General features: G+C 48.3%; 1 protein-coding gene and 29 non-coding genes across 35 annotated transcripts in view; 1 reads left to right on the forward strand and 29 right to left on the reverse strand.

The window, feature by feature from the left end:
- Positions 1-26,803, forward strand: part of cadpsa (Ca2+-dependent activator protein for secretion a) — a 200,355-nt gene that overhangs the window by 121,940 nt on the left and 51,612 nt on the right. The window lies entirely within an intron of this gene.
- On the reverse strand, positions 5,375-5,446 carry trnad-guc (transfer RNA aspartic acid (anticodon GUC)). The gene has a single exon. It is a non-coding gene; the product is annotated as a tRNA-Asp (tRNA).
- trnad-guc (transfer RNA aspartic acid (anticodon GUC)) lies at positions 7,017-7,088 on the reverse strand. Its single transcript has one exon. It is a non-coding gene; the product is annotated as a tRNA-Asp (tRNA).
- Positions 7,673-7,744, reverse strand: trnad-guc (transfer RNA aspartic acid (anticodon GUC)). The gene has a single exon. It is a non-coding gene; the product is annotated as a tRNA-Asp (tRNA).
- Positions 8,986-9,057, reverse strand: trnad-guc (transfer RNA aspartic acid (anticodon GUC)). The gene has a single exon. It is a non-coding gene; the product is annotated as a tRNA-Asp (tRNA).
- Positions 9,315-9,386, reverse strand: trnad-guc (transfer RNA aspartic acid (anticodon GUC)). The gene has a single exon. It is a non-coding gene; the product is annotated as a tRNA-Asp (tRNA).
- trnad-guc (transfer RNA aspartic acid (anticodon GUC)) lies at positions 9,641-9,712 on the reverse strand. Its single transcript has one exon. It is a non-coding gene; the product is annotated as a tRNA-Asp (tRNA).
- Positions 10,299-10,370, reverse strand: trnad-guc (transfer RNA aspartic acid (anticodon GUC)). The gene has a single exon. It is a non-coding gene; the product is annotated as a tRNA-Asp (tRNA).
- Positions 10,627-10,698, reverse strand: trnad-guc (transfer RNA aspartic acid (anticodon GUC)). Its single transcript has one exon. It is a non-coding gene; the product is annotated as a tRNA-Asp (tRNA).
- Positions 11,284-11,355, reverse strand: trnad-guc (transfer RNA aspartic acid (anticodon GUC)). The gene has a single exon. It is a non-coding gene; the product is annotated as a tRNA-Asp (tRNA).
- On the reverse strand, positions 11,613-11,684 carry trnad-guc (transfer RNA aspartic acid (anticodon GUC)). The gene has a single exon. It is a non-coding gene; the product is annotated as a tRNA-Asp (tRNA).
- trnad-guc (transfer RNA aspartic acid (anticodon GUC)) lies at positions 11,940-12,011 on the reverse strand. The gene has a single exon. It is a non-coding gene; the product is annotated as a tRNA-Asp (tRNA).
- Positions 12,597-12,668, reverse strand: trnad-guc (transfer RNA aspartic acid (anticodon GUC)). Its single transcript has one exon. It is a non-coding gene; the product is annotated as a tRNA-Asp (tRNA).
- On the reverse strand, positions 12,925-12,996 carry trnad-guc (transfer RNA aspartic acid (anticodon GUC)). The gene has a single exon. It is a non-coding gene; the product is annotated as a tRNA-Asp (tRNA).
- On the reverse strand, positions 13,253-13,324 carry trnad-guc (transfer RNA aspartic acid (anticodon GUC)). The gene has a single exon. It is a non-coding gene; the product is annotated as a tRNA-Asp (tRNA).
- Positions 13,909-13,980, reverse strand: trnad-guc (transfer RNA aspartic acid (anticodon GUC)). Its single transcript has one exon. It is a non-coding gene; the product is annotated as a tRNA-Asp (tRNA).
- Positions 17,189-17,260, reverse strand: trnad-guc (transfer RNA aspartic acid (anticodon GUC)). The gene has a single exon. It is a non-coding gene; the product is annotated as a tRNA-Asp (tRNA).
- On the reverse strand, positions 17,845-17,916 carry trnad-guc (transfer RNA aspartic acid (anticodon GUC)). The gene has a single exon. It is a non-coding gene; the product is annotated as a tRNA-Asp (tRNA).
- On the reverse strand, positions 18,173-18,244 carry trnad-guc (transfer RNA aspartic acid (anticodon GUC)). Its single transcript has one exon. It is a non-coding gene; the product is annotated as a tRNA-Asp (tRNA).
- trnad-guc (transfer RNA aspartic acid (anticodon GUC)) lies at positions 20,141-20,212 on the reverse strand. The gene has a single exon. It is a non-coding gene; the product is annotated as a tRNA-Asp (tRNA).
- On the reverse strand, positions 20,468-20,539 carry trnad-guc (transfer RNA aspartic acid (anticodon GUC)). Its single transcript has one exon. It is a non-coding gene; the product is annotated as a tRNA-Asp (tRNA).
- Positions 21,784-21,855, reverse strand: trnad-guc (transfer RNA aspartic acid (anticodon GUC)). The gene has a single exon. It is a non-coding gene; the product is annotated as a tRNA-Asp (tRNA).
- trnad-guc (transfer RNA aspartic acid (anticodon GUC)) lies at positions 22,112-22,183 on the reverse strand. Its single transcript has one exon. It is a non-coding gene; the product is annotated as a tRNA-Asp (tRNA).
- trnad-guc (transfer RNA aspartic acid (anticodon GUC)) lies at positions 22,770-22,841 on the reverse strand. Its single transcript has one exon. It is a non-coding gene; the product is annotated as a tRNA-Asp (tRNA).
- On the reverse strand, positions 23,097-23,168 carry trnad-guc (transfer RNA aspartic acid (anticodon GUC)). The gene has a single exon. It is a non-coding gene; the product is annotated as a tRNA-Asp (tRNA).
- On the reverse strand, positions 23,426-23,497 carry trnad-guc (transfer RNA aspartic acid (anticodon GUC)). The gene has a single exon. It is a non-coding gene; the product is annotated as a tRNA-Asp (tRNA).
- On the reverse strand, positions 23,754-23,825 carry trnad-guc (transfer RNA aspartic acid (anticodon GUC)). The gene has a single exon. It is a non-coding gene; the product is annotated as a tRNA-Asp (tRNA).
- trnad-guc (transfer RNA aspartic acid (anticodon GUC)) lies at positions 24,409-24,480 on the reverse strand. The gene has a single exon. It is a non-coding gene; the product is annotated as a tRNA-Asp (tRNA).
- trnad-guc (transfer RNA aspartic acid (anticodon GUC)) lies at positions 26,054-26,125 on the reverse strand. Its single transcript has one exon. It is a non-coding gene; the product is annotated as a tRNA-Asp (tRNA).
- Positions 26,713-26,784, reverse strand: trnad-auc (transfer RNA aspartic acid (anticodon AUC)). Its single transcript has one exon. It is a non-coding gene; the product is annotated as a tRNA-Asp (tRNA).

The raw sequence follows: 26,803 nt of genomic DNA on the forward strand, positions 1-26,803 counted from the left end.
TGTGGCCAAACACGTGAATAGCCTCACTTTGAAGACAGGGTGGAAGTTAAGCCATGTTGGCTTTTCGGTTTTGCTATCATAGTTGCAGGAACATAAAGCTTAACTTCAAATAACTAACTCCCCATCTGGGAATCGAACCCCGGTCTTCCGCGTGACAGGCGGAGATACTGTCCACTATACTAACGAGGAGTGCGGTGGTTAGTGAAGTTCTACCCGTGGTCAGCGTCATTGCCCACGTAAACACTGGCATTGGTGTCATTTCAGTGGTTTGGTGGCCCTGGCAACAGAATAGGTTAGTGTGCCTTTTTTCGTAATGCCATGGTTATCATTGTGGCCAAACACGTGAACAGCCTCACTTTCAAGACAGGGTGGAGGTTCAGCCATGTTGGCTGACCGGTTTTGCTGTCATAGTTGCCGGAACATAAAGCTAAACTTGACGAAACTACCTCCCCCGACGGGGAATCGAACCCCGGTCTTGCGTGTGACAGGCGTAGATACTGTCCACTATACTAACGAGGACTGCGTCAGTTAACGAAATTCTACCCGTGGTCAGCGTCATTGCCCACGTAAACACTGGCTAAGGTGTCATTTAAGTGGTTTGGCGGCCCTGGAAACAGAAAAGGTCAGTGTGCCTTTTTTTGTAATACCAATGGTTATCATAGTGGCCTAACACGTAAAGAGCCTCACTTTAAAGACAGGGTGGAAGTTCAGCCATGTTGGCTGAGCGGTTTTGCTATCATAGTTGCAGGAACATAAAGCTTAACTTCACGAAACGACCTCCGCGTCGGGGAAACGAACCCCGGTCTTCCGCGTGACAGGCGGAGATACTGTCCACTATACTAACGAGGACTGCGTCAGTTAACGAAATTCTACCCGTGGTCAGCGTCATTGCCCACGTAAACACTGGCTAAGGTGTCATTTCATAGGTTTGGCGGCCCTGGAAACAGAAATGGTCAGTGTGCCTTTTTTTGTAATACCATGGTTATCATAGTGGCCTAACACGTAAAGAGCCTCACTTTAAAGACAGGGTGGAAGTTCAGCCATGTTGGCTGAGCGGTTTTGCTATCATAGTTGCAGGAACATAAAGCTTAACTTCACGAAACGACCTCCCCGTCGGGGAATCGAACCCCGGCCTTCCGCGTGACAGGCGCAGATACTGTCCACTATACTAACGAGGACTGCGTCAGTTAACGAAATTCTACCCGTGGTCAGCGTCATTACCCACGTAAACACTGGCAAAGGTGTCATTTCAGTTGTTTGGTGGCCCTGGCAACAGAAAAGGTGAGTGTGCCTTTTTTCGTAATGCCATGGTTATCATTGTGGCCAAACACGTGAATAGCCTCACTTTGAAGACAGGGTGGAAGTTAAGCCATGTTGGCTTTTCGGTTTGCTCTCATAGTTGCAGGAACATAAAGCTTTACTTCACAAAACTACCTCCCCGTCGGGCAATCGAACCCCGGTCTTCCGCGTGACAGGCGGAGATACTGTCCACTATACTAACGAGGACTGCGGTGGATAATGAAGTTCTACCCGTGGTCAGCGTCATTGCCCACGTAAACTGGCATGGGTGTAATTTCAGTGGTTTGGTGGCCCTGGCAACTGAATTGGTTAGTGTGCCTTTTTTCGTAATGCCATGGTTATCATTGTGGCCTAACACGTGAACAGCCTCACTTTCAAGACAGGGAGGAAGTTCAGCCATGTTGGCTGACCGGTTTTGCTGTCATAGTTGCAGGAACATAAAGCTAAACTTGACGAAACTACCTCCCCCGACAGGGAATCGAACCCCGGTCTTCCGCGTGACAGGCGGAGATACTGTCCACTATACTAACGAGGACTGCGTAAGTCAACGAAATTCTACCCGTTGTCAGCGTCATTGCCCACGTAAACACTGGCATTGGTGTCATTTCAGTGGTTTGGCCACCCTGGCAACAGAATAGGTTAGTGTGACTTTTTTCGGAATGCCATGGTTATCATTGTGGCCAAACACGTGTATAGCCTCACTTTCAAGAGAGGGTGGAAGTTCAGCCATGTTGGCTTTTCGGTTTTGCTATCATAGTTGCAGGAACATAAAGCTTAACTTCAAATAACTAACTCCCCGTCGGGGAATCGAAGCCCGGTCTTCCGTGTGACAGGCGGAGATACTGTCCACTATACTGACGAGGACTGCGGTGGTTCATGAAGTTCTACCCATGGTCAGCGTAATTGCCCACGTAAAACTGGCTAAGGTGTCATTTAAGTGGTTTGGCGGCCCTGGAAACAGAAAAGGTCAGTGCGCCTTTTTTTGTAATACCATGGTTATCATTGTGGCCAAACACGTGAACAGCCTCACTTTCAAGACAGGGTGGAAGTTCAGCCATGTTGGCTGACCGGTTTTGCTGTCATAGTTGCAGGAACATAAAGCTAAACTTGACGAAACTACCTCCCCGACGGGGAATCGAACCCCGGTCTTGCGCGTGACAGGCGTAGATACTGTCCACTATACTAACGAGGACTGCGTCCGTTAACGAAATTCTACCCGTGGTCAGCGTCATTGCCCACGTAAACACTGGCATAGGTGTCATTTCAGTGGTTTGGTGGCCCTGGCAACAGAATAGGTTAGTGTGCCTTTTTTCGTAATGCCATGGTTATCATTGTGGCCAAACACGTGTATAGCCTCACTTTCAAGAGAGGGTGGAAGTTCAGCCATGTTGACTTTTCGGTTTTGCTATCATAGTTGCAGGAACATAAAGCTTAACTTCAAATAACTAACTTCCCGTCGGGGAATCGAACCCCGTTCTTCCGCGTGACAGGCGGAGATACTGTCCACTATACTAACGAGGACTGCGTGAGACAATGAAATTCTACCCGTGGTCAGCGTCATTACCCACGTAAACACCGGCAAAGGTGTCATTTAAGTGGTTTGGCGGCCCTGGAAACAGAAAAGGTCAGTGTGCCTTTTTTTGTAATACCATGGTTATCAGAGTGGCCAAACACGTGAAGAGCCTCACTTTCAAGACAGGGTGGAAGTTCAGCCATGTTGGCTGAGCGGTTTTGCTATCATAGTTGCAGGAACATAAAGCTTACCTTCACGGAACTACCTCACCGTCGGGGAATCGAACCCCGGTCTTCCGCATGACAGGCGCAGATACTGTCCACTATACTAACGAGGACTGCGTAAGACAATGAAATTCTACCCGTGGTCAGCGTCATTACCCACGTAAACACCGGCAAAGGTGTGATTTCAGTGGTTTGGTGGCCCTGGCAACAGAAAAGGTTAGTGTGCCTTTTTTCGTAATGCCATGGTTATCATTGTGGCCAAACACGTGAATAGCCTCACTTTGAAGACAGGGTGGAAGTTAAGCCATGTTGGCTTTTCGGTTTGCTCTCATAGTTGCAGGAACATAAAGCTTAACTTCACAAAACTACCTACCCGTCGGGCAATCAAACCCCGGTCTTCCGCGTGACAGGCGGAAGTACTGTCCACTATACTAACGAGGACTGCGGTGGATAATGAAGTTCTACCCGTGGTCAGCGTCATTGCCCACGTAAACTGGCATTGGTGTAATTTCAGTGGTTTGGTGGCCCTCGCAACTGAATAGGTTAGTGTGCCTTTTTTCGTAATGCCATGGTTATCATTGTGGCCTAACACGTGAACAGCCTTACTTTCAAGACAGGGTGGAAGTTCAGCCATGTTGGCTGACCGGTTTTGCTGTCATAGTTGCAGGAACATAAAGCTAAACTTGACGAAACTACCTCCCCGGCGGGGAATCGAACCCCGGTCTTGCGCGTGACAGGCGGAGATACTGTCCACTATAGTAACGAGGACTGCGTAAGTGAACGAAATTCTCCCCGTGGTCAGCGTCATTGCCCACGTAAACACTGGCATTGGTGTCATTTCAGTGGTTTGGTGGCCCTGGCAACAGAATCGGTTAGTGTGCCTTTTTTCGTAATGCCATGGTTATCATTGTGGCCAAACACGTGTATTGCCTCACTTTCAAGAGAGGGTGGAAGTTCCGCCATGTTGGCTTTTCGGTTTTGCTATCATAGTTGCAGGAACATAAAGCTTAACTTCAAATAACTAACTCCCCATCGGGGAATCGAACCCCAGTCTTCCGCGTGACAGACGGAGATACTGTCCACTATACTAACGAGGACTGCGGCGGTTAGTGAAGTTCTACCCGTGGTCAGCGTCATTGCCCACGTAAACACTGGCTAAGGTGTCATTTAAGTGGTTTGGCGGCCCTGGAAACAGAAAAGGTCAGTGTGCCTTTTTTTTGTAATACCATGGTTATCATAGTGGCCTAACACGTGAAGAGCCTCACTTTAAAGACAGGGTGGAAGTTAAGCCATGTTGGCTTTTTGGTTTGCTCTCATAGTTGCAGCAACATAAAGCTTAACTTCACGAAACTACCTCCCCGTCGGGGAATCGAAACGCGGTCTTCCGCGTGACAGGCGGAGATACTGTCCACTATACTAACGAGGACTGCGTAAGTCTAAGAAATTCTACCCGTGGTCAGCGTCATTGTCCACGTAAACACTGGCAAAGGTGTCATTTCAGTGGTTTGGTGGCCCTGGCAACAGAAAAGGTTAGTGTGCCTTTTTTCGTTAGGCCATGGTTATCATTGTGGCCAAACACGTGAATAGCCTCACTTTGAAGACAGGGTGGAAGTTAAGCCATGTTGGCTTTTTGGTTTGCTCTCATAGTTGCAGGAACATAAAGCTTAACTTCACAAAACTACCTCCACGTCGGGGAATCGAACCCCGGTCTTCCGCGTGACAGGCGGAGATACTGTCCACTATACTAACGAGGACTGCGTAAGACATAGAAATTCTACCCGTGGTCAGCGTCATTGTCCACGTAAACTGGCAAAGGTGTAATTTCAGTGGTTTGGTGGCCCTGGCAACAGAAAAAGTTAGTGTGCCTTTTTTCGTAAGGCCATGGTTATCATTGTGGCCAAACACGTGAATAGCCTCACTTTGAAGACAGGGTGGAAGTTAAGCCATGTTGGCTTTTCGGTTTTGCTATCATAGTTGCAGGAACATAAAGCTTAACTTCAAATAACTAACTCCCCATCTGGGAATCGAACTCCGGTCTTCCGCGTGACAGGCGGAGATACTGTCCACTATACTAACGAGGAGTGCGGTGGTTAGTGAAGTTCTACCCGTGGTCAGCGTCATTGCCCACGTAAACACTGGCATTGGTGTCATTTCAGTGGTTTGGTGGCCCTGGCAACAGAATAGGTTAGTGTGCCTTTTTTCGTAATGCCATGGTTATCATTGTGGCCTAACACGTGAACAGCCTCATTTTCAAGACAGGGTGGAAGTTCAGCCATGTTGGCTGACCGGTTTTGCTATCATAGTTGCAGGAACATAAAGCTTAACTTCAAATAACTAACTCCCCATCGGGGAATCGAACCCCGGTCTTCCGCGTGACAGGCGGAGATACTGTCCACTATACTAACGAGGACTGCGGTAGTTAGTGAAGTTCTACCCGTGGTCAGCGTCATTGCCCACGTAAACACTGGCATTGGTGTCATTTCAGTGGTTTGGTGGCCCTGGCAACAGAATAGGTTAGTGTGCCTTTTTTCGTAATGCCATGGTTATCATTGTGGCCAAACACGTGTATCGCCTCACTTTAAAGACAGGGTGGAAGTTCAGCCATGTTGGCTGAGTGGTTTTGCTATCATAGTTGCAGGAACATAAAGCTTAACTTCACGAAACGACCTTCCCGTCGGGGAATCGAACCCCGGTCTTCTGCGTGACAGGTGGAGATACTGTCCACTATACTAACGAGGACTGCGTAAGACATAGAAATTCTACCCGTGGTCAGCGTCATTACCCACGTAAACACTGGCAAAGGTGTCATTTCAGTTGTTTGGTGGCCCTGGCAACAGAAAAGGTGAGTGTGCCTTTTTTCGTAATGCCATGGTTATCATTGTGGCCAAACAGGTGAATAGCCTCACTTTGAAGACAGGGTGGAAGTTAAGCCATGTTGGCTTTTCGGTTTGCTCTCATAGTTGCAGCAACATAAAGCTTAACTTCACAAAACTACCTCCCCGTCGGGGAATCGAACCCCGTTCTTCCGCGTGACAGGCGGAGATACTGTCCACTATACTAACGAGGACTGCGGTGGATAATGAAGTTCTACCCGTGGTCAGCGTCATTGCCCACGTAAACTGGCATGGGTGTAATTTCAGTGGTTTGGTGGCCCTGGCAACTGAATAGGTTAGTGTGCCTTTTTTCGTAATGCCATGGTTATCATTGTGGCCTAACACGTGAACAGCCTCACTTTCAAGACAGGGTGGAAGTTCAGCCATGTTGGCTGACCGGTTTTGCTGTCATAGTTGCAGGAACATAAAGCTAAACTTGACGAAACTACCTCCCCGACGGGGAATCGAACCCCGGTCTTGCGCGTGACAGGCGTAGATACTGTCCACTATACTAACGAAGACTGCGGTGGTTAGTGAAGTTCTACCCGTGGTCAGCGTCATTGCCCACGTAAACACTGGCTAAGGTGTCATTTCAGTGGTTTGGTGGCCCTGGCAACAGAAAAGGTTAGTGTGCCTTTTTTCGTAATGCCATGATTATCATTGTGGCCAAACACGAGTATAGCCTCACTTTCAAGAGAGGGTGGAAGTTCAGCCATGTTGGCTTTTCGGTTTTGCTATCATTGTTGCAGGAACATAAAGCTTAACTTAAAAAAACAAACTCCCCGTCGGGGAATCGAACCCCGGTCTTCCGCGGGACAGGCGGAGATACTGTCCACTATACTAACGAAGACTGCGGTGGTTAGTGAAGTTCTACCCGTGGTCAGCGTCATTGCCCACGTAAACACTGGCTAAGGTGTCATTTAAGTGGTTTGGCGGCCCTGGAAACAGAAAAGGTCAGTGTGCCTTTATTTGTAATACCATGGTTATCATAGTGGCCTAACACGTGAAGAACCTCACTTTAAAGACAGGGTGGAAGTTCAGCCATGTTGGCTGAGCGGTTTTGCTATAATAGTTGCAGGAACATAAAGCTTAACTTCACGAAACTACCTCCCCGTCGGGGAATTGAACCCCGGTCTTCCGCGTGACAGGCGGAGATACTGTCCACTATACTAACGAGGACTGCGTAAGTCAAAGAAATTCTACCCGTGGTCAGCGTCATTGTCCACGTAAACTGGCAAAGGTGTCATTTCAGTGGTTTGGTGGCCCTGGCAACAGAAAAGGTTAGTGTGCCTTTTTTCGTAAGGCCATGGTTATCATTGTGGCCAAACACGTGAATAGCCTCACTTTGAAGACAGGGTGGAAGTTAAGCCATGTTGGCTTTTCGGTTTTGCTATCATAGTTGCAGGAACATAAAGCTTAACTTCAAATAACTAACTCCCCATCGGGGAATCGAACCCCGGTCTTGCGTGTGACAGGCGTAGATACTGTCCACTATACTAACGAGGACTGCGTCAGTTCATGAAATTCTACCCGTGGTCAGCGTCATTGCCCACGTAAACACTGGCTAAGGTGTCATTTAAGTGGTTTGGCGGCCCTGGATACAGAAAAGGTCAGTGTGCCTTTTTTTGTAATACCATGGTTATCATAGTGGCCTAACACGTAAAGAGCCTCACTTTAAAGACAGGGTGGAAGTTCAGCCATGTTGGCTGAGCGGTTTTGCTATCATAGTTGCAGGAACATAAAGCTTAACTTCACGAAACGACCTCCCCGTCGGGGAATCGAACCCCGGTCTTCCGCGTGACAGGCGGAGATACTGTCCACTATACTAACGAGGACTGCGTCAGTTAACGAAATTCTACCCGTGGTCAGCGTCATTGCCCACGTAAACACTGGCTAAGGTGTCATTTAATAGGTTTGGCGGCCCTGGAAACAGAAAAGGTCAGTGTGCCTTTTTTTGTAATACCATGGTTATCATAGTGGCCTAACACGTAAAGAGCCTCACTTTAAAGACAGGGTGGAAGTTCAGCCATGTTGGCTGAGCGGTTTTGCTATCATAGTTGCAGGAACATAAAGCTTAACTTCCCGAAACGACCTCCCCGTCGGGGAATCGAACCCCGGTCTACCGCGTGACAGGCGCAGATACTGTCCACTATACTAACGAGGACTGCGTCAGTTAACGAAATTCTACCCGTGGTCAGCGTCATTACCCACGTAAACACTGGCAAAGGTGTCATTTCAGTTGTTTGGTGGCCCTGGCAACAGAAAAGGTGAGTGTGCCTTTTTTCGTAATGCCATGGTTATCATTGTGGCCAAACACGTGAATAGCCTCACTTTGAAGACAGGGTGGAAGTTAAGCCATGTTGGCTTTTCGGTTTGCTCTCATAGTTGCAGTAACATAAAGCTTAACTTCACATAACTTCCTCCCCGTCGGGCAATCGAACCCCGGTCTTCCGCGTGACAGGCGGAGATACTGTCCACTATACTAACGAGGACTGCAGTGGATAATGAAGTTCTACCCGTGGTCAGCGTCATTGCCCACGTAAACTGGCATGGGTGTAATTTCAGTGGTTTGGGGGCCCTGGCAACTGAATTGGTTAGTGTGCCTTTTTTCGTAATGCCATGGTTATCATTGTGGCCTAACACGTGAACAGCCTCACTTTCAAGACAGGGAGGAAGTTCAGCCATGTTGGCTGACCGGTTTTGCTGTCATAGTTGCAGGAACATAAAGCTAAACTTGACGAAACTACCTCCCCGACGGGGAATCGAACACCGGTCTTGCGCGTGACAGGCGTAGATACTGTCCACTATACTAACGAGGACTGCGGTGGTTAGTGAAGTTCTACCCGTGGTCAGCGTCATTGCCCACGTAAACACTGGCTAAGGTGTCATTTCAGTGGTTTGGTGGCCCTGGCAACAGAAAAGGTTAGTGTGCCTTTTTTCGTAATGCCATGATTATCATTGTGGCCAAACACGAGTATAGCCTCACTTTCAAGAGAGGGTGGAAGTTCAGCCATGTTGGCTTTTCGGTTTTGCTATCATCGTTGCAGGAATATAAAGCTTAATTTCAAATACCTAACTCCCCATCGGGGAATCGAACCCCGGTCTTCCGCGTGACAGGCGGAGATACTGTCCACTATACTAACGAGGACTTCGGTGGTTAGTGAAGTTCTACCCGTGGTCAGCGTCATTGCCCACGTAAACACTGGCTAAGGTGTCATTTAAGTGGTTTGGCGGCCCTGGAAACAGAAAAGGTCAGTGTGCCTTTTTTTGTAATACCATGGTTATCATAGTGGCCTAACACGTGAAGAGCCTCACTTTAAAGACAGGGTGGAAGTTCAGCCATGTTGGCTGAGCGGTTTTGCTATCATAGTTGCAGGAACATAAAGCTTAACTTCACGAAACTACCTCCCCGTCGGGGAATCGAACCCCGGTCTCCCGCGTGACAGGCGGAGATACTGTCCACTATACTAACGAGGACTGCGTAAGTGAAAGAAATTCTACCCGTGGTCAGCGTCATTGTCCACGTAAACTGGCAAAGGTGTCATTTCAGTGGTTTGGTGGCCCTGGCAACAGAAAAGGTTAGTGTGCCTTTTTTCGTAAGGCCATGGTTATCATTGTGGCCAAACACGTGAATAGCCTCACTTTGAAGACAGGGTGGAAGTTAAGCCATGTTGGCTTCTCGGTTTGCTCTCATAGTTGCAGGAACATAAAGCTTAACTTCACAAAACTACCTCCCCGTCGGGGAATCGAACCCCGGTCTTCCGCGTGACAGGCGGAGATACTGTCCACTATACTAACGAGGACTGCGGAAGTTAGTGAAGTTCTACCCGTGGTCAGCGTCATTGCCCACGTAAACACTGGCAAAGGTGTCATTTCATTGGTTTGGTGGCCCTGGCAACAGAAAAGGTGAGTGTGCCTTTTTTCGTAATGCCATGGTTATCATTGTGGCCAAACACGTGAATAGCCTAACTTTCAAGAGAGGGTGGAAGTTCAGCCATGTTGGCTGACCGGTTTTGCTGTCATAGTTGCAGGAACATAAAGCTAAACTTGACGAAACTACCTCCCCGACGGGGAATCAAACCCCGGTCTTGCGCGTGACAGGCGTAGATACTGTCCACTATACTAACGAAGACTGCGGTGGTTAGTGAAGTTCTACCCGTGGTCAGCGTCATTGCCCACGTAAACACTGGCTAAGGTGTCATTTCAGTGGTTTGGTGGCCCTGGCAACAGAAAAGGTTAGTGTGCCTTTTTTCGTAATGCCATGATTATCATTGTGGCCAAACACGAGTATAGCCTCACTTTCAAGAGAGGGTGGAAGTTCAGCCATGTTGGCTTTTCGGTTTTGCTATCATCGTTGCAGGAACATAAAGCTTAACTTCAAATAACTAACTCCCCATCGGGGAATCGAACCCCGGTCTTCCGCGTGACAGGCGGAGATACTGTCCACTATACTAACGAGGACTGCGGTGGTTAGTGAAGTTCTACCCGTGGTCAGCGTCATTGCCCACGTAAACACTGGCTAAGGTGTCATTTAAGTGGTTTGGCGGCCCTGGAAACAGAAAGGGTCAGTGTGCCTTTTTTTGTAATACCATGGTTATCATAGTGGCCAAACACGTGAATAGCCTCACTTTGAAGACAGGGTGGAAGTTAAGCCATGTTGGCTTTTCGGTTTGCTCTCATAGTTGCAGGAACATAAAGCTTAACTTCACAAAACTACCTCCCCGTCGGGGAATCGAACCCCGGTCTTCCGCGTGACAGGCGGAGATACTGTCCACTATACTAACGAGGACTGCGTAAGTCAAAGAAATTCTACCCGTGGTCAGCGTCATTGTCCACGTAAACTGGTAAAGGTGTCATTTCAGTGGTTTGGTGGCCCTGGCAACAGAAAAGGTGAGTGTGCCTTTTTTCGTAAGGCCATGGTTATCATTGTGGCCAAACACGTGAATAGCCTCACTTTGAAGACAGGGTGGAAGTTAAGCCATGTTGGCTTCTCGGTTTGCACTCATAGTTGCAGGAACATAAAGCTTAACTTCACAAAACTACCCCTCCCCGTCGGGGAATCGAACCCCGGTCTTCCGCGTGACAGGCGGAGATACTGTCCACTATACTAATGAGGACTGCGGAAGTTAGTGAAGTTCTACCCGTGGTCAGCGTCATTGCCCACGTAAACACTGGCAAAGGTGTCATTTCAGTGGTTTGGTGGCCCTGGCAACAGAAAAGGTGAGTGTGCCTTTTTTCGTAATGCCTTGGTTATCATAGTGGCCTAACACGTAAAGAGCCTCACTTTAAAGACAGGGTGGAAGTTCAGCCATGTTGGCTGAGCGGTTTTGCTATAATAGTTGCAGGAACATAAAGCTTAACTTCACGAAACTACCTCCCCGTCGGGGAATCGAACCCCGGTCTCCCGCGTGACAGGCGGAGATACTATCCACTATACTAACGAGGACTGTGGAAGTTAATCAAGTTCTACACGTGGTCAGCGTCATTGCCCACGTAAACACTGGCATTGGTGTCATTTCAGTGGTTTGGTGGCCCTGGCAACAGAATAGGGTAGTGTGCCTTTTTTTGTGATACCATGGTTATCATAGTGGCCTAACACGTGAAGAGCCTCACTTTAAAGACAGGGTGGAAGTTCAGCCATGTTGGCTGAGCGGTTTTGCTATCATAGTTGCAGGAACATAAAGCTTAACTTCACGAAACTACCTCCCCGTCGGGGAATTGAACCCCGGTCTTCCGCGTGACAGGCGGAGATACTGTCCACTATACTAACGAGGACTGCGTAAGTAAAAGAAATTCTACCCGTGGTCAGCGTCATTGTCCACGTAAACTGGCAAAGGTGTCATTTCAGTGGTTTGGTGGCCCTGGCAACAGAAAAGGTTAGTGTGCCTTTTTTCGTAAGGCCATGGTTATCATTGTGGCCAAACACGTGAATAGCCTCACTTTGAAGACAGGGTGGAAGTTAAGCCATGTTGGCTTTTCGGTTTTGCTATCATAGTTGCAGGAACATAAAGCTTATCTTCAAATAACTAACTCCCCATCGGGGAATCGAACCCCGGTCTTCCGCGTGACAGGCGGAGATACTGTCCACTATACTAACGAGGAGTGCGGTGGCTAGTGAAGTTCTACCCGTGGTCAGCGTCATTGCCCACGTAAACTGGCATGGGTGTAATTTCAGTGGTTTGGTGGCCCTGGCAACAGAATAGGTTAGTGTGCCTTTTTTCGTAATGCCATGGTTATCATTGTGGCCAAACACGTGAACAGCCTCACTTTCAAGACAGGGTGGAGGTTCAGCCATGTTGGCTGACCGGTTTTGCTGTCATCGTTGCAGGAACATAAAGCTAAACTTGACAAAACTACCTCCCCCGACGGGGAATCTAACCCCGGTCTTGCGCGTGACAGGCGTAGATACTGTCCACTATACTAACGAAGACTGCGGTGGTTAGTGAAGTTCTACCCGTGGTCAGCGTCATTGCCCACGTAAACACTGGCTAAGGTGTCATTTCAGTGGTTTGGTGGCCCTGGCAACAGAAAAGGTTAGTGTGCCTTTTTTCGTAATGCCATGATTATCATTGTGGCCAAACACGAGTATAGCCTCACTTTCAAGAGAGGGTGGAAGTTCAGCCATGTTGGCTTTTCGGTTTTGCTATCATCGTTGCAGGAACATAAAGCTTAACTTCAAATAACTAACTCCCCGTCGGGGAATCGAACCCCGGTCTTCCGCGTGACAGGCGGAGATACTGTCCACTATACTAACGAGGACTGCGGTGGTTAGTGAAGTTCTACCCGTGGTCAGCGTCATTGCCCACGTAAACACTGGCTAAGGTGTCATTTAAGTGGTTTGGCGGCCCTGGAAACAGAAAGGGTCAGTGTGCCTTTTTTTGTAATACCATGGTTATCATAGTGGCCAAACACGTGAATAGCCTCACTTTGAAGACAGGGTGGAAGTTAAGCCATGTTGGCTTTTCGGTTTGCTCTCATAGTTGCAGGAACATAAAGCTTAACTTCACAAAACTAGCTCCCCGTCGGGGAATCGAACCCCGGTCTTCCGCGTGACAGGCGGAGATACTGTCCACTATACTAACGAGGACTGCGTAAGTCAAAGAAATTCTACCCGTGGTCAGCGTCATTGTCCACGTAAACTGGTAAAGGTGTCATTTCAGTGGTTTGGTGGCCCTGGCAACAGAAAAGGTGAGTGTGCCTTTTTTCGTAAGGCCATGGTTATCATTGTGGCCAAACACGTGAATAGCCTCACTTTGAAGACAGGGTGGAAGTTAAGCCATGTTGGCTTCTCGGTTTGCTCTCATAGTTGCAGGAACATAAAGCTTAACTTCACAAAACTACCCCTCCCCGTCGGGGAATCGAACCCCGGTCTTCCGCGTGACAGGCGGAGATACTGTCCACTATACTAACGAGGACTGCGGAAGTTAGTGAAGTTCTACCCGTGGTCAGCGTCATTGCCCACGTAAACACTGGCAAAGGTGTCATTTCAGTGGTTTGGTGGCCCTGGCAACAGAAAAGGTGAGTGTGCCTTTTTTCGTAATGCCATGGTTATCATAGTGGCCTAACACGTTAAGAGCCTCACTTTAAAGACAGGGTGGAAGTTCAGCCATGTTGGCTGAGCGGTTTTGCTATCATAGTTGCAGGAACATAAAGCTTAACTTCACGAAACGACCTCCCCGTCGGGGAATCGAACACCGGTCTTCCGCGTGACAGGCGGAGATACTGTCCACTATACTAACGAGGACTGCGTAAGACATAGAAATTCTACCCGTGGTCAGCGTCATTGCCCACGTAAACTGGCATGGGTGTAATTTCAGTGGTTTGGTGGCCCTGGCAACTGAATAGGTTAGTGTGCCTTTTTTTGTAATACCATGGTTATCATTGTGGCCTAACACGTGAACAGCCTCACTTTCAAGACAGGGTGTAAGTTCAGCCATGTTGGCTGAGCGGTTTTGCTGTCATAGTTGCAGGAACATAAAGCTTAACTTCACGAAACGACCTCCCCGTCGGGGAATCGAACCCCGGTCTTCCGCGTGACAGGCGGAGATACTGTCCACTATACTAACGAGGACTGCGTCAGTTAACGAAATTCTACCCGTGGTCAGCGTCATTGCCCACGTAAACACTGGCTAAGGTGTCATTTAATAGGTTTGGCGGCCCTGGAAACAGAAAAGGTCAGTGTGCCTTTTTTTGTAATACCATGGTTATCATAGTGGCCTAACACGTAAAGAGCCTCACTTTAAAGACAGGGTGGAAGTTCAGCCATGTTGGCTGAGCGGTTTTGCTATCATAGTTGCAGGAACATAAAGCTTAACTTCCCGAAACGACCTCCCCGTCGGGGAATCGAACCCCGGTCTACCGCGTGACAGGCGCAGATACTGTCCACTATACTAACGAGGACTGCGTAAGACATAGAAATTCTACCCGTGGTCAGCGTCATTACCCACGTAAACACTGGCAAAGGTGTCATTTCAGTTGTTTGGTGGCCCTGGCAACAGAAAAGGTGAGTGTGCCTTTTTTCGTAATGCCATGGTTATCATTGTGGCCAAACACGTGAATAGCCTCACTTTGAAGACAGGGTGGAAGTTAAGCCATGTTGGCTTTTCGGTTTGCTCTCATAGTTGCAGGAACATAAAGCTTAACTTCACATAACTTCCTCCCCGTCGGGCAATCGAACCCCGGTCTTCCGCGTGACAGGCGGAGATACTGTCCACTATACTAACGAGGACTGCAGTGGATAATGAAGTTCTACCCGTGGTCAGCGTCATTGCCCACGTAAACTGGCATGGGTGTAATTTCAGTGGTTTGGTGGCCCTGGCAACTGAATTGGTTAGTGTGCCTTTTTTCGTAATGCCATGGTTATCATTGTGGCCTAACACGTGAACAGCCTCACTTTCAAGACAGGGAGGAAGTTCAGCCATGTTGGCTGACCGGTTTTGCTGTCATAGTTGCAGGAACATAAAGCTAAACTTGACGAAACTACCTCCCCGACGGGGAATCGAACCCCGGTCTTCCGCTTGACAGGCGGAGATACTGTCCACTATACTAACGAGGACTGCGTAAGACATAGAAATTCTACCCGTGGTCAGCGTCATTACCCACGTAAACACTGGCAAATGTGTCATTTCAGTTGTTTGGTGGCCCTGGCAACAGAAAAGGTGAGTGTGCCTTTTTTCGTAATGCCATGGTTATCATTGTGGCCAAACAGGTGAATAGCCTCACTTTGAAGACAGGGTGGAAGTTAAGCCATGTTGGCTTTTCGGTTTGCTCTCATAGTTGCAGCAACATAAAGCTTAACTTCACGAAACTACCTCCCCGTCGGGGAATCGAAGCCCGGTCTTCCGCGTGACAGGCGGAGATACTATCCACTATACTAACGAGGACTGTGGAAGTTGGAGAAGTTCTACACGTGGTCAGCGTCATTGTCCACGTAAACTGGTAAAGGTGTCATTTCAGTGGTTTGGTGGCCCTGGCAACAGAAAAGGTGAGTGTGCCTTTTTTCGTAAGGCCATGGTTATCATTGTGGCCAAACACGTGAATAGCCTCACTTTGAAGACAGGGTGGAAGTTAAGCCATGTTGGCTTCTCGGTTTGCTCTCATAGTTGCAGGAACATAAAGCTTAACTTCACAAAACTACCTCCCCGTCGGGGAATCGAACCCCTGTCTTCCGCCTGACAGGCGGAGATACTGTCCAGTATACTAACGAGGACTGCGGAAGTTAGTGAAGTTCTACCCGTGGTCAGCGTCATTACCCACGTAAACACTGGCAAAGGTGTCATTTCAGTGGTTTGGTGGCCCTGGCAACAGAAAAGGTGAGTGTGCCTTTTTTCGTAATGCCATGGTTATCATAGTGGCCTAACACGTAAAGAACCTCACTTTAAAGACAGGGTGGAAGGTCAGCCATGTTGGCTGAGCGGTTTTGCTATCATAGTTGCAGGAACATAAAGCTTAACTTCACGAAACGACCTCCCCGTCGGGGAATCGAACCCCGGTCTTCTGCGTGACAGGCGGAGATACTGTCCACTATACTAACGAGGACGGCGTAAGACATAGAAATTCTACCCGTGGTCAGCGTCATTGCCCACGTAAACTGGCATGGGTGTAATTTCAGTGGTTTGGTGGCCCTGGCAACTGAATAGGTTAGTGTGCCTTTTTTGTAATACCATGGTTATCATTGTGGCCTAACACGTGAACAGCCTCACTTTCAAGACAGGGTGGAAGTTCAGCCATGTTGGCTGAGCGGTTTTGCTGTCATAGTTGCAGGAACATAAAGCTAAACTTGACGAAACTACCTCCCCGACGGGGAATCGAACCCCGGTCTTGCGCGTGACAGGCGTAGATACTGTCCACTATACTAACGAAGACTGCGGTGGTTAGTGAAGTTCTACCCGTGGTCAGCGTCATTGCCCACGTAAACACTGGCTAAGGTGTCATTTCAGTGGTTTGGTGGCCCTGGCAACAGAAAAGGTTAGTGTGCCTTTTTTTGTAATGCCATGATTATCATTGTGGCCAAACACGAGTATAGCCTCACTTTCTAGAGAGGGTGGAAGTTCAGCCATGTTGGCTTTTGGGTTTTGCTCTCATAGTTGCAGGAACATAAAGCTTAACTTAAAAAAACAAACTCCCCGTCGGGGAATCGAACCCCGGTCTTCCGCAGGACAGGCGGAGATACTGTCCACTATACTAACGAGGACTTCAGAAGTTAGTGAAGTTCTACCCGTGGTCAGCGTCATTGCCCACGTAAACACTGGCTAAGGTGTTATTTAAGTGGTTTGGCGGCCCTGGAAACAGAAAAGGTCAGTGTGCCTTTATTTGTAATACCATGGTTATCATAGTGGCCTAACACGTGAAGAACCTCACTTTAAAGACAGGGTGGAAGTTCAGCCATGTTGGCTGAGCGGTTTTGCTATAATAGTTGCAGGAACATAAAGCTTAACTTCACGAAACTACCTCCCCGTCGGGGAATCGAACCCCGGTCTTCCGCGTGACAGGCGGAGATACTATCCTCTATACTAACGAGGACTGTGGAAGTTAGTGAAGTTCTACACGTGGTCAGCGTCATTGCCCACGTAAACACTGGCATTGGTGTCATTTCAGTGGTTTGGTGGCCCTGGCAACAGAATAGGTTAGTGTGCCTTTTTTTGTAATAACATGGTTATCATAGTGGCCTAACACGTGAAGAGCCTCACTTTAAAGACAGGGTGGAAGTTCAGCCATGTTGGCTGAGCGGTTTTGCTATCATAGTTGCAGGAACATAAAGCTTAACTTCACGAAACTACCTCCCCGTCGGGGAATTGAACCCCGGTCTTCCGCGTGACAGGCGGAGATACTGTCCATTATACTAACGAGGACTGCGTAAGTCAAAGAAATTCTACCCGTGGTCAGCGTCATTGTTGACGTAAACTGGCAAAGGTGTCATTTCAGTGGTTTGGTGGCCCTGGCAACAGAAAAGGTTAGTGTGCCTTTTTTCGTAAGGCCATGGTTATCATTGTGGCCAAACACGTGAATAGCCTCACTTTGAAGAGAGGGTGGAAGTTAAGCCATGTTGGCTTTTCGGTTTTGCTATCATAGTTGCAGGAACATAAAGCTTAACTTCAAATAACTAACTCCCCATCGGGGAATCGAACCCCGGTCTTGCGCGTGACAGGCGTAGATACTGTCCACTATACTAACGAAGACTGCGGTGGTTAGAGAAGTTCTACCCGTGGTCAGCGTCATTGCCCACGTAAACACTGGCTAAGGTGTCATTTCAGTGGTTTGGTGGCCCTGGCAACAGAAAAGGTTAGTGTGCCTTTTTTCGTAATGCCATGATTATCATTGTGGCCAAACACGAGTATAGCCTCACTTTCAAGAGAGGGTGGAAGTTCAGCCATGTTGGCTTTTCAGTTTTGCTATCATTGTTGCAGGAACATAAAGCTTAACTTCAAATAACTAACTCCCCATCGGGGAATCGAACCCCGGTCTTCCGCGTGACAGGCGGAGATACTGTCCACTATACTAACGAGGACTGCGGTGGTTAGTGAAGTTCTACCCGTGGTCAGCGTCATTGCCCACGTAAACACTGGCTAAGGTGTCATTTAAGTGGTTTGGCGGCCCTGGAAACAGAAAGGGTCAGTGTGCCTTTTTTTGTAATACCATGGTTATCATAGTGGCCAAACACGTGAATAGCCTCACTTTGAAGACAGGGTGGAAGTTAAGCCATGTTGGCTTTTCGGTTTGCTCTCATAGTTGCAGGAACATAAAGCTTAACTTCACAAAACTACCTCCCCGTCGGGGAATCGAACCCCGGTCTTCCGCGTGACAGGCGGAGATACTGTCCACTATACTAACGAGGACTGCGTAAGTCAAAGAAATTCTACCCGTGGTCAGCGTCATTGTCCACGTAAACTGGTAAAGGTGTCATTTCAGTGGTTTGGTGGCCCTGGCAATAGAAAAGGTGAGTGTGCCTTTTTTCGTAAGGCCATGGTTATCATTGTGGCCAAACACGTGAATAGCCTCACTTTGAAGACAGGGTGGAAGTTAAGCCATGTTGGCTTCTCGGTTTGCTCTCATAGTTGCAGGAACATAAAGCTTAACTTCACAAAACTACCTCCCCGTCGGGGAATCGAACCCCTGTCTTCCGCCTGACAGGCGGAGATACTGTCCAGTATACTAACGAGGACTGCGGAAGTTAGTGAAGTTCTACCCGTGGTCAGCGTCATTACCCACGTAAACACTGGCAAAGGTGTCATTTCAGTGGTTTGGTGGCCCTGGCAACAGAAAAGGTGAGTGTGCCTTTTTTCGTAATGCCATGGTTATCATAGTGGCCTAACACGTAAAGAGCCTCACTTTCAAGACAGGGTGGAAGTTCAGCCATGTTGGCTGAGCGGTTTTGCTGTCATAGTTGCAGGAACATAAAGCTTAACTTCACAAAAATTCCTCCCCGTCGGGGAATCGAACCCCGGTCTTCTGCGTGACAGGCGGAGATACTGTCCACTATACTAACGAGGACTGCGTAAGACATAGAAATTCTACCCGTGGTCAGCGTCATTGCCCACGTAAACTGGCATGGGTGTAATTTCAGTGGTTTGGTGGCCCTGGCAACTGAATAGGTTAGTGTGCCTTTTTTGTAATACCATGGTTATCATTGTGGCCTAACACGTGAACAGCCTCACTTTCAAGACAGGGTGGAAGTTCAGCCATGTTGGCTGAGCGGTTTTGCTGTCATAGTTGCAGGAACATAAAGCTAAACTTGACGAAACTACCTCCCCGACGGGGAATCGAACCCCGGTCTTGCGCGTGACAGGCGTAGATACTGTCCACTATACTAACGAAGACTGCGGTGGTTAGTGAAGTTCTACCCCTGGTCAGCGTCATTGCCCACGTAAACACTGGCTAAGGTGTCATTTCAGTGGTTTGGTGGCCCTGGCAACAGAAAAGGTTAGTGTGCCTTTTTTTGTAATGCCATGATTATCATTGTGGCCAAACACGAGTATAGCCTCACTTTCTAGAGAGGGTGGAAGTTCAGCCATGTTGGCTTTTGGGTTTTGCTCTCATAGTTGCAGGAACATAAAGCTTAACTTAAAAAAACAAACTCCCCATCGGGGAATCGAACCCCGGTCTTCCGCGGGACAGGCGGAGATACTGTCCACTATACTAACGAGGACTGCAGAAGTCAGTGAAGTTCTACCCGTGGTCAGCGTCATTGCCCACGTAAACACTGGCTAAGGTGTCATTTAAGTGGTTTGGCGGCCCTGGAAACAGAAAAGGTCAGTGTGCCTTTATTTGTAATACCATGGTTATCATAGTGGCCTAACACGTGAAGAACCTCACTTTAAAGACAGGGTGGAAGTTCAGCCATGTTGGCTGAGCGGTTTTGCTATAATAGTTGCAGGAACATAAAGCTTAACTTCACGAAACTACCTCCCCGTCGGGGAATCGAACCCCGGTCTTCCGCGTGACAGGCGGAGATACTATCCTCTATACTAACGAGGACTGTGGAAGTTAGTGAAGTTCTACACGTGGTCAGCGTCATTGCCCACGTAAACACTGGCATTGGTGTCATTTCAGTGGTTTGGTGGCCCTGGCAACAGAATAGGTTAGTGTGCCTTTTTTTGTAATACCATGGTTATCATAGTGGCCTAACACGTGAAGAGCCTCACTTTAAAGACAGGGTGGAAGTTCAGCCATGTTGGCTGAGCGGTTTTGCTATCATAGTTGCAGGAACATAAAGCTTAACTTCACGAAAGTACCTCCCCGTCGGGGAATTGAACCCCGGTCTTCCGCGTGACAGGCGGAGATACTGTCCACTATACTAACGAGGACTGCGTAAGTCAAAGAAATTCTACCCGTGGTCAGCGTCATTGTCCACGTAAACTGGCAAAGGTGTCATTTCAGTGGTTTGGTGGCCCTGGCAACAGAAAAGGTTAGTGTGCCTTTTTTCGTAAGGCCATGGTTATCATTGTGGCCAAACACGTGAATAGCCTCACTTTGAAGACAGGGTGGAAGTTAAGCCATGTTGGCTTTTCGGTTTTGCTATCATAGTTGCAGGAACATAAAGCTTAACTTCAAATAACTAACTCCCCATCGGGGAATCGAACCCCGGTCTTCCGCGTGACAGGCGGAGATACTGTCCACTATACTAACGAGGAGTGCGGTGTTTAGTGAAGTTCTACCCGTGGTCAGCGTCATTGCCCACGTAAACACCGGCATTGGTGTCATTTCAGTGGTTTGGTGGCCCTGGCAACAGAATAGGTTAGTGTGCCTTTTTTCGTAATGCCATGGTTATCATTGTGGCCAAACACGTGAACAGCCTCACTTTCAAGACAGGGTGGAGGTTCAGCCATGTTGGCTGACCGGTTTTGCTGTCATAGTTGCAGGAACATAAAGCTAAACTTGACGAAACTACCTCCCCCGACGGGGAATCGAACCCCGGTCTTGCGTGTGACAGGCGTAGATACTGTCCACTATACTAACGAGGACTGCGTCAGTTAACGAAATTCTACCCGTGGTCAGCGTCATTGCCCACGTAAACACTGGCTAAGGTGTCATTTAAGTGGTTTGGCGGCCCTGGAAACAGAAAAGGTCAGTGTGCCTTTTTTTGTAATACCATGGTTATCATAGTGGCCTAACACGTAAAGAGCCTCACTTTAAAGACAGGGTGGAAGTTCAGCCATGTTGGCTGAGCGGTTTTGCTATCATAGTTGCAGGAACATAAAGCTTAACTTCACGAAACGACCTCCCCGTCGGGGAATCAAACCCCGGTCTTCCGCGTGACAGGCGGAGATACTGTCCACTATACTAACGAGGACTGCGTCAGTTAACGAAATTCTACCCGTGGTCAGCGTCATTGCCCACGTAAACACTGGCTAAGGTGTCATTTCAGTGGTTTGGTGGCCCTGGCAACAGAAAAGATTAGTGTGCCTTTTTTCGTAATGCCATGATTATCATTGTGGCCAAACACGAGTATAGCCTCACTTTCAAGAGAGGGTGGAAGTTCAGCCATGTTGGCTTTTCGGTTTTGCTGTCATCGTTGCAGGAACATAAAGCTTAACTTCAAATAACTAACTCCCCATCAGGGAATCGAACCCCGGTCTTCCGCGTGACAGGCGGAGATACTGTCCACTATACTAACGAGGACTGCGGTGGTTAGTGAAGTTCTACCCGTGGTCAGCGTCATTGCCCACGTAAACACTGGCTAAGGTGTCATTTAAGTGGTTTGGCGGCCCTGGAAACAGAAAAGGTCAGTGTGCCTTTTTTTGTAATACCATGGTTATCATAGTGGCCAAACACGTGAATAGCCTCACTTTGAAGACAGGGTGGAAGTTAAGCCATGTTGGCTTCTCGGTTTGCTCTCATAGTTGCAGGAACATAAAGCTTAACTTCACAAAACTACCTCCCCGTCGGGGAATCGAACCCCGGTCTTCCGCGTGACAGGCGGAGATACTGTCCACTATACTAACGAGGACTGCGTAAGTCAAAGAAATTCTACCCGTGGTCAGCGTCATTGTCCACGTAAACTGGTAAAGGTGTCATTTCAGTGGTTTGGTGGCCCTGGCAACAGAAAAGGTGAGTGTGCCTTTTTTCGTAAGGCCATGGTTATCATTGTGGCCAAACACGTGAATAGCCTCACTTTGAAGACAGGGTAGAAGTTAAGCCATGTTGGCTTCTCGGTTTGCTCTCATAGTTGCAGGAACATAAAGCTTAACTTCACAAAACTACCCCTCCCCGTCGGGGAATCGAACCCCGATCTTCCGCGTGACAGGCGGAGATACTGTCCACTATACTAACGAGGACTGCGGAAGTTAGTGAAGTTCTACCCGTGGTCAGCGTCATTGCCCACGTAAACACTGGCAAAGGTGTCATTTCAGTGGTTTGGTGGCCCTGGCAACAGAAAAGGTGAGTGTGCCTTTTTTCGTAATGCCATGGTTATCATAGTGGCCTAACACGTAAAGAGCCTCACTTTAAAGACAGGGTGGAAGTTCAGCCATGTTGGCTGAGCGGTTTTGCTATAATAGTTGCAGGAACATAAAGCTTAACTTCACGAAACTACCTCCCAGTCGGGGAATCGAACCCCGGTCTTCCGCGTGACAGGCGGAGATACTATCCACTAGACTAACGAGGACTGTGGATGTTAGTGAAGTTCTACACGTGGTCAGCGTCATTGCCCACGTAAACACTGGCATTGGTGTCATTTCAGTGGTTTGGTGGCCCTGGCAACAGAATAGGTTAGTGTGCCTTTTTTTGTGATACCATGGTTATCATAGTGGCCTAACACGTGAAGAGCCTCACTTTAAAGACAGGGTGGAAGTTCAGCCATGTTGGCTGAGCGGTTTTGCTATCATAGTTGCAGGAACATAAAGCTTAACTTCACGAAACTACCTCCCCGTCGGGGAATTGAACCCCGGTCTTCCGCGTGACAGGCGGAGATACTGTCCACTATACTAACGAGGACTGCGTAAGTCAAAGAAATTCTACCCGTGGTCAGCGTCATTGTCCACGTAAACTGGCAAAGGTGTCATTTCAGTGGTTTGGTGGCCCTGGCAACAGAAAAGGTTAGTGTGCCTTTTTTCGTAAGGCCATGGTTATCATTGTGGCCAAACACGTGAATAGCCTCACTTTGAAGACAGGGTGGAAGTTAAGCCATGTTGGCTTTTCGGTTTTGCTATCATAGTTGCAGGAACATAAAGCTTAACTTCAAATAACTAACTCCCCATCGGGGAATCGAACCCCGGTCTTCCGCGTGACAGGCGGAGATACTGTCCACTATACTAACGAGGAGTGCGGTGGTTAGTGAAGTTCTACCCGTGGTCAGCGTCATTGCCCACGTAAACACTGGCATTGGTGTCATTTCAGTGGTTTGGTGGCCCTGGCAACAGAATAGGTTAGTGTGCCTTTTTTCGTAATGCCATGGTTATCATTGTGGCCAAACACGTGAACAGCCTCACTTTCAAGACAGGGTGGAGGTTCAGCCATGTTGGCTGACCGGTTTTGCTGTCATAGTTGCAGGAACATAAAGCTTAACTTCAAATAACTAACTCCCCATCGGGGAATCGAACCCCGGTCTTCCGCGTGACAGGCGGAGATACTGTCCACTATACTAACGAGGACTGCGGTGGTTAGTGAAGTTCTACCCGTGGTCAGCGTCATTGCCCACGTAAACACTGGCTAAGGTGTCATTTAAGTGGTTTGGCGGCCCTGGAAACAGAAAGGGTCAGTGTGCCTTTTTTTGTAATACCATGGTTATCATAGTGGCCAAACACGTGAATAGCCTCACTTTGAAGACAGGGTGGAAGTTAAGCCATGTTGGCTTTTCGGTTTGCTCTCATAGTTGCAGGAACATAAAGCTTAACTTCACAAAACTACCTCCCCGTCGGGGAATCGAACCCCGGTCTTCCGCGTGACAGGCGGAGATACTATCCACTATACTAACGAGGACTGCGTAAGTCAAAGAAATTATACCCGTGGTCAGCGTCATTGTCCACGTAAACTGGAAAAGGTGTCATTTCAGTGGTTTGGTGGCCCTGGCAACAGAAAGGGTCAGTGTGCCTTTTTTTGTAATACCATGGTTATCATAGTGGCCAAACACGTGAATAGCCTCACTTTGAAGACAGGGTGGAAGTTAAGCCATGTTGGCTTCTCGGTTTGCTCTCATAGTTGCAGGAACATAAAGCTTAACTTCACAAAACTACCTCCCCGTCGGGGAATCGAACCCCTGTCTTCCGCCTGACAGGCGGAGATACTGTCCACTATACTAACGAGGACTGCGGAAGTTAGTGAAGTTCTACCCGTGGTCAGCGTCATTGCCCACGTAAACACTGGCAAAGGTGTCATTTCAGTGGTTTGGTGGCCCTGGCAACAGAAAAGGTGAGTGTGCCTTTTTTCGTAATGCCATGGTTATCATAGTGGCCTAACACGTAAAGAGCCTCACTTTAAAGACAGGGTGGAAGTTCAGCCATGTTGGCTGAGCGGTTTTGCTATCATAGTTGCAGGAACATAAAGCTTAACTTCACGAAACGACCTCCCCGTCGGGGAATCGAACCCCGGTCTTCCGCGTGACAGGCGGAGATACTGTCCACTATACTAACGAGGACTGCGTAAGACATAGAAATTCTACCCGTGGTCAGCGTCATTGCCCACGTAAACACTGGCAAAGGTGTCATTTCAGTGGTTTGGTGGCCCTGGCAACTGAATAGGTTAGTGTGCCTTTTTTTGTAATACCACGGTTATCATTGTGGCCTAACACGTGAACAGCCTCACTTTCAAGACAGGGTGGAAGTTCAGCCATGTTGGCTGAGCGGTTTTGCTGTCATAGTTGCAGGAACATAAAGCTAAACTTGACGAAACTACCTCCCCGACGGGGAATCGAACCCCGGTCTTGCGCGTGACAGGCGTAGATACTGTCCACTATACTAACGAAGACTGCGGTGGTTAGTGAAGTTCTACCCGTGGTCAGCGTCATTGCCCACGTAAACACTGGCTAAGGTGTCATTTCAGTGGTTTGGTGGCCCTGGCAACAGAAAAGGTTAGTGTGCCTTTTTTTGTAATGCCATGATTATCATTGTGGCCAAACACGAGTATAGCCTCACTTTCAAGAGAGGGTGGAAGTTCAGCCATGTTGGCTTTTGGGTTTTGCTCTCATAGTTGCAGGAACATAAAGCTTAACTTAAAAAAACAAACTCCCCGTCGGGGAATCGAACCCCGGTCTTCCGCGTGACAGGTGGAGATACTGTCCACTATACTAACGAGGACTGCAGAAGTTAGTGAAGTTCTACCCGTGGTCAGCGTCATTGCCCACGTAAACACTGGCTAAGGTGTCATTTAAGTGGTTTGGCGGCCCTGGAAACAGAAAAGGTCAGTGTGCCTTTATTTGTAATACCATGGTTATCATAGTGGCCTAACATGTGAAGAACCTCACTTTAAAGACAGGGTGGAAGTTCAGCCATGTTGGCTGAGCGGTTTTGCTATAATAGTTGCAGGAACATAAAGCTTAACTTCACGAAACTACCTCCCCGTCGGGGAATCGAACCCCGGTCTTCCGCGTGACAGGTGGAGATACTGTCCACTATACTAACGAGGACTGCAGAAGTTAGTGAAGTTCTACCCGTGGTCAGCGTCATTGCCCACGTAAAAACTGGCTAAGGTGTCATTTAAGTGGTTTGGCGGCCCTGGAAACAGAAAAGGTGAGTGTGCCTTTATTTGTAATACCATGGTTATCATAGTGGCCTAACACGTAAAGAGCCTCACTTTAAAGACAGGGAGGAAGTTCAGCCATGTTGGCTGACCGGTTTTGCTATAATAGTTGCAGGAACATAACGGTTAACTTTACGAAACTACCTGCCCGTCGGGGAATCGAACTCCGGTCGTCCGCGTGACTGGCGGAGATACTGTCCACTATACTAACGAGGACTGCAGAAGTTAGTGAAGTTCTACCCGTGGTCAGCGTCATTGCCCACGTAAACACTGGCTAAGGTGTCATTTAAGTGGTTTGGTGGCCCTGGCAACAGAAAAGGTGAGTGTGCCTTTTTTCGTAAGGCCATGGTTATCATTGTGGCCAAACACGTGAATAGCCTCACTTTGAAGACAGGGTGGAAGTTAAGCCATGTTGGCTTTTCGGTTTTGCTATCATAGTTGCAGGAACATAAAGCTTAACTTCAAATAACTAACTCCCCATCGGGGAATCGAACCCCGGTCTTCCGCGTGACAGGCGGAGATACTGTCCACTATACTAACGAGGAGTGCAGTGGTTAGTGAAGTTCTACCCGTGGTCAGCGTCATTGCCCACGTAAACACTGGCATTGGTGTCATTTCAGTGGTTTGGTGGCCCTGGCAACAGAATAGGTTAGTGTGCCTTTTTTCGTAATGCCATGGTTATCATTGTGGCCAAACACGTGAACAGCCTCACTTTCAAGACAGGGTGGAGGTTCAGCCATGTTGGCTGACCGGTTTTGCTGTCATAGTTGCAGGAACATAAAGCTAAACTTGACGAAACTACCTCCCCCGATGGGGAATCGAACCCCGGTCTTGCTTGTGACAGGCGTAGATACTGTCCACTATACTAACGAGGACTGCGTCAGTTAATGAAATTCTACCCGTGGTCAGCGTCATTGCCCACGTAAACACTGGCTAAGGTGTCATTTAAGTGGTTTGGCGGCCCTGGAAACAGAATAGGTCAGTGTGCCTTTTTTTGTAATACCATGGTTATCATAGTGGCCTAACACGTAAAGAGCCTCACTTTAAAGACAGGGTGGAAGTTCAGCCATGTTGGCTTTTCGGTTTTGCTATCATAGTTGCAGGAACATAAAGCTTAACTTCACGAAACGACCTCCCCGTCGGGGAATCGAACCCCGGTCTTCCGCGTGATAGGCAGAGATACTGTCCACTATACTAACGAGGACTGCGTCAGTTAACGAAAT

Source organism: Idiotropiscis lumnitzeri, chromosome 11 (assembly GCF_059441095.1).
Source record: "Idiotropiscis lumnitzeri isolate Australia: NSW breed Sydney's pygmy pipehorse chromosome 11, RoL_Ilum_1.0, whole genome shotgun sequence".
Lineage (NCBI taxonomy): Eukaryota > Metazoa > Chordata > Actinopteri > Syngnathiformes > Syngnathidae > Idiotropiscis > Idiotropiscis lumnitzeri.